Source organism: Rhinoderma darwinii, chromosome 4 (assembly GCF_050947455.1).
Source record: "Rhinoderma darwinii isolate aRhiDar2 chromosome 4, aRhiDar2.hap1, whole genome shotgun sequence".
Taxonomy (NCBI): Eukaryota; Metazoa; Chordata; class Amphibia; order Anura; family Rhinodermatidae; genus Rhinoderma; species Rhinoderma darwinii.
In genome coordinates, this window is record NC_134690.1 from 203,109,018 (window position 1) to 203,117,335 (window position 8,318).

An 8,318-nucleotide genomic window follows, 5' to 3' on the forward strand; every position below is an offset into this window, starting at 1 on the left:
GCCGGAGCAGTACGGGGGCGTGGCTCCCGTCTCCCGGGGTCTGTGTCCGTGCTTGGGATGGTGACATGCCGGAACTCTCGTTCGGCTGCCTGTGTCCCTGGCGGGACTGGGCTGCGGGACACGTGACTCTCGCCTCGTTTCCGGTCCGGACGGCTGACACACCCGACTGGTGGATTATTACACTTTGTATAGTGATTCTCAGCAGCTTCAGCTGCCCCCTGATGTTTTGATTTGCTCCTGATTGTTTAAAAAGATGTCTCTTCACTTTCTGACACCACCCCCAGACGAAGGCTCGAGGGCCGAAACGCGCGTCGGGGTTGATGCCAGACAGTGCTGTGTGTGACATGGGTAAGACGTCCTACTTCATTCTTTGAGCTCTCAATTGATTGCTTGTGCTGGTATTTTTCATGCATATATCTATCGATATCTGCATGTATGTGAGTGGATTGCTGTTGCACTTTCACTCCTGCATCTGGCTGTGCCTAATATACACCGGTTGGTGTGGTCTTTATCTATTATACCAGATGCAGGACTCTGTGCACTATTACTACATGCATTTATATTTATTTATTCATCCATTCTATCATGCATGAAGTGGGAATTGCCATCTTTTCCTGTTGTCACTTTGTTATTTAATGCATTTAACTTTAACATCATATATATTACTGTCTGCCATCCTTCTCATACTGTGGCTATCATCTTTAACTTTTAATGTTCTTCTTTGTTATCTGTTTAATAAAATTTGTTATATTTTCATAACCTTGGTGTGTCGGACTCCGTTTCTAGGTTTACAATTCATTTAGTGGGTATCTCCACCGATACCATCATGCTCACTCAGGGCCTGTAAGTCCCGCCTCCCCCTCTTGTTGTCCCTCTAATTATCCTATATGTACACTAAAGATACTCATCTTATCAACGAGTTATTTTTGGGATTTGGGTCTGGCTGGCGCTGCTCCTTTTGGTGCTCTCCATATAGGTTTAGTACGTCTAAGTTCTGTTTTTTTTACAGATTCCGGGAGGTCCACCAGCATGGACTTCAAGGCCAGGGAAAAATCCTGGTTGACCAAGCTAGACTTGGTTTTTAAAGATGATCCCACAGTGGGAGATCCCGACACCCGGGGTAATATAGCTGCTATCAAAAACAATCTCAAGTCATTATTTCATAAGCGGACCAAAACCTGGTGGAATAAGGCCTTCTTGGAGAAATACCTACAAAGAGGCCTTATACCAAGGGGACTCAGGATTCAGGTCTTTCCGACACTCAATAGTTTGGATGAATGCTTTATCTCCCGATGGGAGGACACCTGTAGGACATCATCTCAAACATTTATGGAACTGTTGATTGGTCTGGACAAGCAGACACTTGAGATGCTTAACGTTGAGATCGAAAAAATACAAACTGAACTCAAGACTAAGCTGAATGATGAGGAGTGGACCAACACATTCCAACAACTTGATCTGGAGATGGATAAGTGGGAGAAGAGCATCCAAGATGTTAAAAGTCGGAAATTTCAACGAGATCTGAACGATAAGGTGACAAACCGCATGTACAGGTGGCAATATTCCAAACAATTTAGTGTGGATGGCAGAAGATCTCCCTCTGTGTCATCAGCGAGCTCCATGTCAGAACCGGAAGACAATGCGCAGAGAGGCAGGACACGGAGTGGAATAGACTATAGGAGACCAAACATGTTTAGACAAAAGAATCGACAGAGAGGCGGAGGTGGTGAACAACGGATGCAGAATTATGATCCAGCCAATAGACAAAGGGGAGAAGGCTGGCGCAATCAAATGGCCACTCAATTGCCTGAGAACTCGAGAATGCAGGTAATTAATTTATCTACCCATCACTTGTCCCCTACAGATATTGGGGTCTTGTCCAAGGGACTGACTTTTGCACCTTCTTCCCATTTTGACACCTTTACAGCGGTGAAGGACTTACATCTATTTGCCAGAGGATTGATCTTCAAAAGATGGTTTCATCGGAAGGAAGACGAGATCTTTGACACATTGGAAGAAAGAGAGGCTTTACAATCTTTGCAACAGTTACTTGAAGAACAACAAAACCCTGAGACAGGTACGATCCCTCAAACTATAAGGAAACGATCCTCTAAATTTCCTCCATTTTCGATATGTCCACCGATCGACTTATTCGTGAAATTGGTGGCCCAGGACTTCGAGAGAATATCCACGGGGATTAAGTGCGACAATTTAACCTGCGCTGAACGGATGAGTCTAAAGAGATTGAAAAATCTCGAGGATACTGTAATTAAACCCGCAGATAAGGGGGGTAATATAGTGATGTGGCCTAGGGCCATGTACGAACGAGAAGCGTATCGGCAATTGAGAAACACGACCTGCTACAAAAAGCTGACCTTTAATCCTCTCTCTTCTTTTAGTGGTCTACTTGATGATATATTAAAAGAAGCTCAAAATGAGGGTACCATCTCTGCGGCCCTTACCGAATGTCTCATGGTACAGGATCCCACAGTAGCAAGCTTATACTTACTACCCAAGATACATAAAGACCCCAAATCACCACCAGGGCGTCCCATCATATCTGGAAGAGGCAACTTATGTGACAATATAAGTAAGTATATTGATGCTACACTGAAGCCCATGGTTGAGATCTTACCATCATATCTTAGAGACTCCTCAGACCTCCTTAAAAGACTGGAAGGGATTCAATTAGAACCTAATATGTTGCTTGCTACGTGTGACGTAGAATCCTTATACACCAACATCCGACATCAGGATGGTCTCCAGGCAGTGTCATACTTTATGGGGATGACTGATAGTAATCCATCTATGTCCCAATTCATCCTCACTCTCTTAGAATTTGTGCTCACGCACAATTTTTTCACCTTTAACGGATCCTTTTACCTGCAGCTCCAGGGCACGGCAATGGGGGCGGCCTGTGCACCTTCATATGCCAACCTGTTCCTGGGGCTGTGGGAGAGGGATCTGTTTCTATCAGATCGGATATCATCAATGGACAAGGTGGTCCTATGGACCCGGTTCATTGATGATATCTTCATCATCTGGCATGGCACCAGTGATGAATTTGCTGGTTTTATGACAAATCTTAACATCAATGATCTTAATATTCATCTGACGTGGAAAACAAGTGAAACAGTGATTGATTTTCTGGACGTACTTATTAGACGAGACACTGACGGTTATATCAGGACAGATATACATAGAAAAGATACGTCAGTTAATTCTTATCTTCATGCCTCATCTTCACACCCGAGCCATCTGATCCGTGCTATTCCCATCGGTCAGTTTTTGAGGATTAAAAGGCTATGTTCATCAAATGATGACTTTGAGATCCAGGCAAATAATCTGAAACAACGTTTTCTCGACAGGGGATACAATAGAAGATGTATAAATAAGGCATATGAGAGGGCAAGACGCTCTACACGAACCCAACTTCTTCACCCCATTATCAAGAGAAATGTGGACTCGACAATCAGGTATGTCACTACTTATCATGACAGATGGGGGCAGATGAGGAAATGTCTGGCCAAACACTGGTCTATATTAAAAACTGACACTACCTTATCTAAAATTCTCCCTGTAAAACCTGCGGTAGCATCGAGAAGAGCAAGGAATCTACGTGATACCCTTGTCCACAGTTACCACCAACCCCAAAGTATAAAACCAATCTTTGGAGCGTCAAAACCTAAATGGGGCTGCCGCCCTTGCGGTAGATGTATAGCCTGCCCAAATGTGGCTAGGAGCGATGAATTTGTAGATTCGACTGGCAAGATGACATACAAAATCACTTGGCCAATCAACTGTGGTACTAAAGGAGTGATTTATTATGCATGGTGCCCATGCCCAAAGATTTATATTGGTCTTACCAGTAGAGAGCTCAAAATCAGAACAAGGGAACACGTGAATAGCATAGAGGCAGCGAGGGGCACTGCTCCAGAAAACATTGAGTTGTTAAAAACTCTTCCGAGGCATTTTTTCACATACCATGGATGTGAATCCAGAGCCCTCAAAGTCAAAGGCATTGATTGTGTAAAGACTGATTTGAGAGGTGGGTCAGTAATGAAAAAACTGTCAAAATTGGAATCCAGATGGATCTGGAAATTAAAGACAGTACAACCAAATGGCTTGAATGAGAACTTGGGATTTGCAGCATTTTTATAGAGGTGTCGGGATCTCTCATGGTGTCAGTTTTAATTGTTTAGCAATGATCAAATCACTGTCGTTTCTAAATTTTTATGTTTCTAATTTTTATTTTTAATGTTACAGATGATCGTTTATGAACTGGCTGTGATCTAACATGTAATGATCTTTTGAGATCATAACCACTTCCTCATTTGATTTTTGAACAATTCATTCCAGGGGATTCACCTAGCTATCCTACAACAATGGATATATAGAAAACTATGGGAATACAATACTAAAATGTAGACATGCAGAGTTATATGTGCAGCGCAATTTTGTATAATTGTTTACTAACATCACTATCCAGTAACAACAGGGTTTCAAAGTGTATTTTTCACACTATTTTACTATACTATATAACGAGAAAAAAGTCTTATCACTTTATCGTCATCCTCACATCACTTGGATATACATTTACACACACACACACATCACACACACACACATACACACACACACACACACACACTCATCACTCACCACACTTTACTTATGATTTTTTAGCTCTTCACATATCCATACACACATATTGCACATCCTTACATGTACACTTATTATCATTATTATTATATTTTTTTCACATTTACCTACATATCTTGATTTTTGTTTAATTATGTACTTATTGTTCACCTTTTAGTCACTATAATTTATTTATCAGTAACATGCACTTTCACATCACAGTGATTATTGGCGCATTTATAAGTGCCATTATCAATATGCATCATATATATTTGTTCACACTTTTTTATGTGGGTGATTGTATGATCATCAGATCTAAATCAATGTGTAGTTTATAAATATATACACATTATATATATTTGATGATTTCTTAATATTGGTATACACCCCGCTTTTTATCATCACAATATTACTGTCACTATTATATCTTATTCACCACTATAAAAAAATTTTTTAGCATGGGTATTTTTTATTATTAAAAATTTTGTATGTAGATTGTCATATACTCATGTATACTTGCAATGTCTGTGTATATTGAATGCATATGCAATGTGTGAAGTCCGGTATGTTTGTATATGCGAATGTGGGTGAATATATGTGTGTATATATTGTGTTATGTGTACCTTTGATATACATAAATGTTGTTAGAGTTGTAATGGTATGGAACTATTACTTTGCACTCATCATTATATATGCTCTTTGATTTGTGTATGTATATGTGAACATGAGTATATAGATATGTATTCTCATGTATATGTTCGGTCAGGGGGTATATATGTCAACTTATCATAATTTGTATTAACACATTTTCATCCAAACCAAACTACAGTAGTACAATCATGTGAATTTATTTTTGCATTTTTCTATGTTTGATCTGCAAATATATGTACACCCCTTGCTTTGACATGGACAAATGTGCATCCATGTAATTCATTTTGTATGTATTATGTAATCGTTGTAGGGAAAGTAGTAGGGACAGCTAAACAAGGATTAATTGGGACTAATCTAATATATACACCTATTTCATTATCATCTTTATATCATTCCTTTATTCCTTCATTTTATTATTTCAAAACGCTATACATAATGTAAAATCATTTAAACATTTATTCTGGATTTTGTGCAATATGCACATGAGTATAATTCAATATATACATACGTTTCTCTCTTTTTCTCATTATCCACGGTGTTCCATCTTCTGCTTACTGCGCACGCGCGGTCTGTCAGTCCGGGTCTTTGCTGCCTCGGCCGGAGCAGTACGGGGGCGTGGCTCCCGTCTCCCGGGGTCTGTGTCCGTGCTTGGGATGGTGACATGCCGGAACTCTCGTTCGGCTGCCTGTGTCCCTGGCGGGACTGGGCTGCGGGACACGTGACTCTCGCCTCGTTTCCGGTCCGGACGGCTGACACACCCGACTGGTGGATTATTACACTTTGTATAGTGATTCTCAGCAGCTTCAGCTGCCCCCTGATGTTTTGATTTGCTCCTGATTGTTTAAAAAGATGTCTCTTCACTTTCTGACACCACCCCCAGACGAAGGCTCGAGGGCCGAAACGCGCGTCGGGGTTGATGCCAGACAGTGCTGTGTGTGACATGGGTAAGACGTCCTACTTCATTCTTTGAGCTCTCAATTGATTGCTTGTGCTGGTATTTTTCATGCATATATCTATCGATATCTGCATGTATGTGAGTGGATTGCTGTTGCACTTTCACTCCTGCATCTGGCTGTGCCTAATATACACCGGTTGGTGTGGTCTTTATCTATTATACCAGATGCAGGACTCTGTGCACTATTACTACATGCATTTATATTTATTTATTCATCCATTCTATCATGCATGAAGTGGGAATTGCCATCTTTTCCTGTTGTCACTTTGTTATTTAATGCATTTAACTTTAACATCATATATATTACTGTCTGCCATCCTTCTCATACTGTGGCTATCATCTTTAACTTTTAATGTTCTTCTTTGTTATCTGTTTAATAAAATTTGTTATATTTTCATAACCTTGGTGTGTCGGACTCCGTTTCTAGGTTTACAAATAGGTGAGTTTATTGTCTCTTTTTTTAGAAAATGCAAAAACTGTTTCTTTTCAGTTAGTCCTAAAAATATGCCAACATAATAAAACGCCCCACATGATACATGTAACACCATAGGAGAGATGAAAGAGCACAGGAGCTGTATTATAGCCAGAGCTGTAGTCACAGTTCTGCTGGTTGCTATGGGAAACAGTCAACAAGCTTGCTGTCAGGCACCCTTCTAGCAGCTTAGTAGAGCTCCTGCACTGATTATTGTACGCTGTACTGAAGTAAAGACTATTCTTCCATGATTTCATATAACTAGAACAAGTTCTGTGTGGTCACTGAATAGGGAGTCCTACCCTTAAGCCTGAAGAATAGTGAATGCAGATCTGGGTTATAATACAGACTATACTTGTGAATCAGAAAAATACACTTAACGCAATGTAATGACAAAGATACTTTATATATAGAGTAATGGCTTACGTATATGGCCATATTTTGGGTGTGTACAACGTCACCGTTGTATGGAGCTATAATATGGCACCCATACACTTCTATACGGCTTTACTGTATCTCCGTATACCTCAGATTTAAAATTAACCAACAGATTAAAATTGTGCCATGCTCCTTAGGATGCCATATTATGGAGCTATTCTCGTCTAGAAGCATTGCTGCTTGGGGAAGAATAACTCCATTATCATACCATATGGCGGCATAGTACAGAGCTGCAGAAACTCTGTAGCTCTGCTGTGTGCATGAGGCCTTACGCTAATGCAAATTGTAAAATAGCGTTCAAAGGTGGCCATTCGCTTTACTTTCTTTTTTTACTCTGCTTAAAAACATCGCTGCTCCAGATGTTTTTTTATATTCAGATTTGTAAAAGTTTTACATTTGCAGCTTAATATGTATATAAAAATGGACTGCAGGATATTTTCTGGCCAAAATAAAAGATGATTGGCAAAACTAACTTTATTCTAACTCAAGTCAAACGCTCTCAATGAGTAGACTTCATGCCTGTTGTAGTGAGAACTCATCACATATTGTTGTAATAACGCTAAATGCCAGTTCCCGAATATTTCGATATTTATTCATATCACATCATTCATATAACCTGACTTTTTTTCCCTGGGTATAATGAAGACGTCACGGGAACAGTGGCAGTGTCGTTCGGAAGAAAAAAAGCGCTATTGTTGACAGGAAAAGTATACCAGTCTGAGTTAGGAAAAAGAATGTGCTTTTCAGAACTGTTCACAATGTCACTCAGCCCAGATAACTTCAGTGGATTTTTCTACAGATGCTATCTAAATTTCTCAAACTTTCCGATTCAGTCTGGTGTTGATGCTTAAATAGAAGACATAATTTATCAAAAGCAATATTCATCCATGGAAAAGTAGAGAATCGGGACATACAGTACTTTCCTCTAGAGTGTATGTGATAAATCACCTCCTTTCTTAGGCTGCATATGAAAGTACCAGCAATCTGTCTCTTCAGAATCTACGCAGAATCCCAGCATGAAGTCCCCAGCATTCAGTGCGTTTCTCTATATTACCTTATCAAGTAATAACAGCATTGTGAGAAACTAGACAGTAATAACACTTTGTACATCTTCTACATGTCACTAATAAAGTAAATGTTATAATAACTTCTAAGCTGTCT

The 8,318-nt window shown here is 39.9% G+C and overlaps 1 long non-coding RNA gene across 1 annotated transcript; it reads left to right on the plus strand.

Moving 5' to 3' along the window:
• The first annotated feature begins 2,405 nt into the window (after nucleotides 1–2,405).
• On the plus strand, nucleotides 2,406–4,725 carry LOC142760991 (uncharacterized). The gene is made up of 3 exons (XR_012883479.1): nucleotides 2,406–2,590; nucleotides 3,369–3,476; nucleotides 4,267–4,725. It is a non-coding gene; the product is annotated as an uncharacterized LOC142760991 (long non-coding RNA).
• Nucleotides 4,726–8,318: the final 3,593 nt, after the last annotated feature.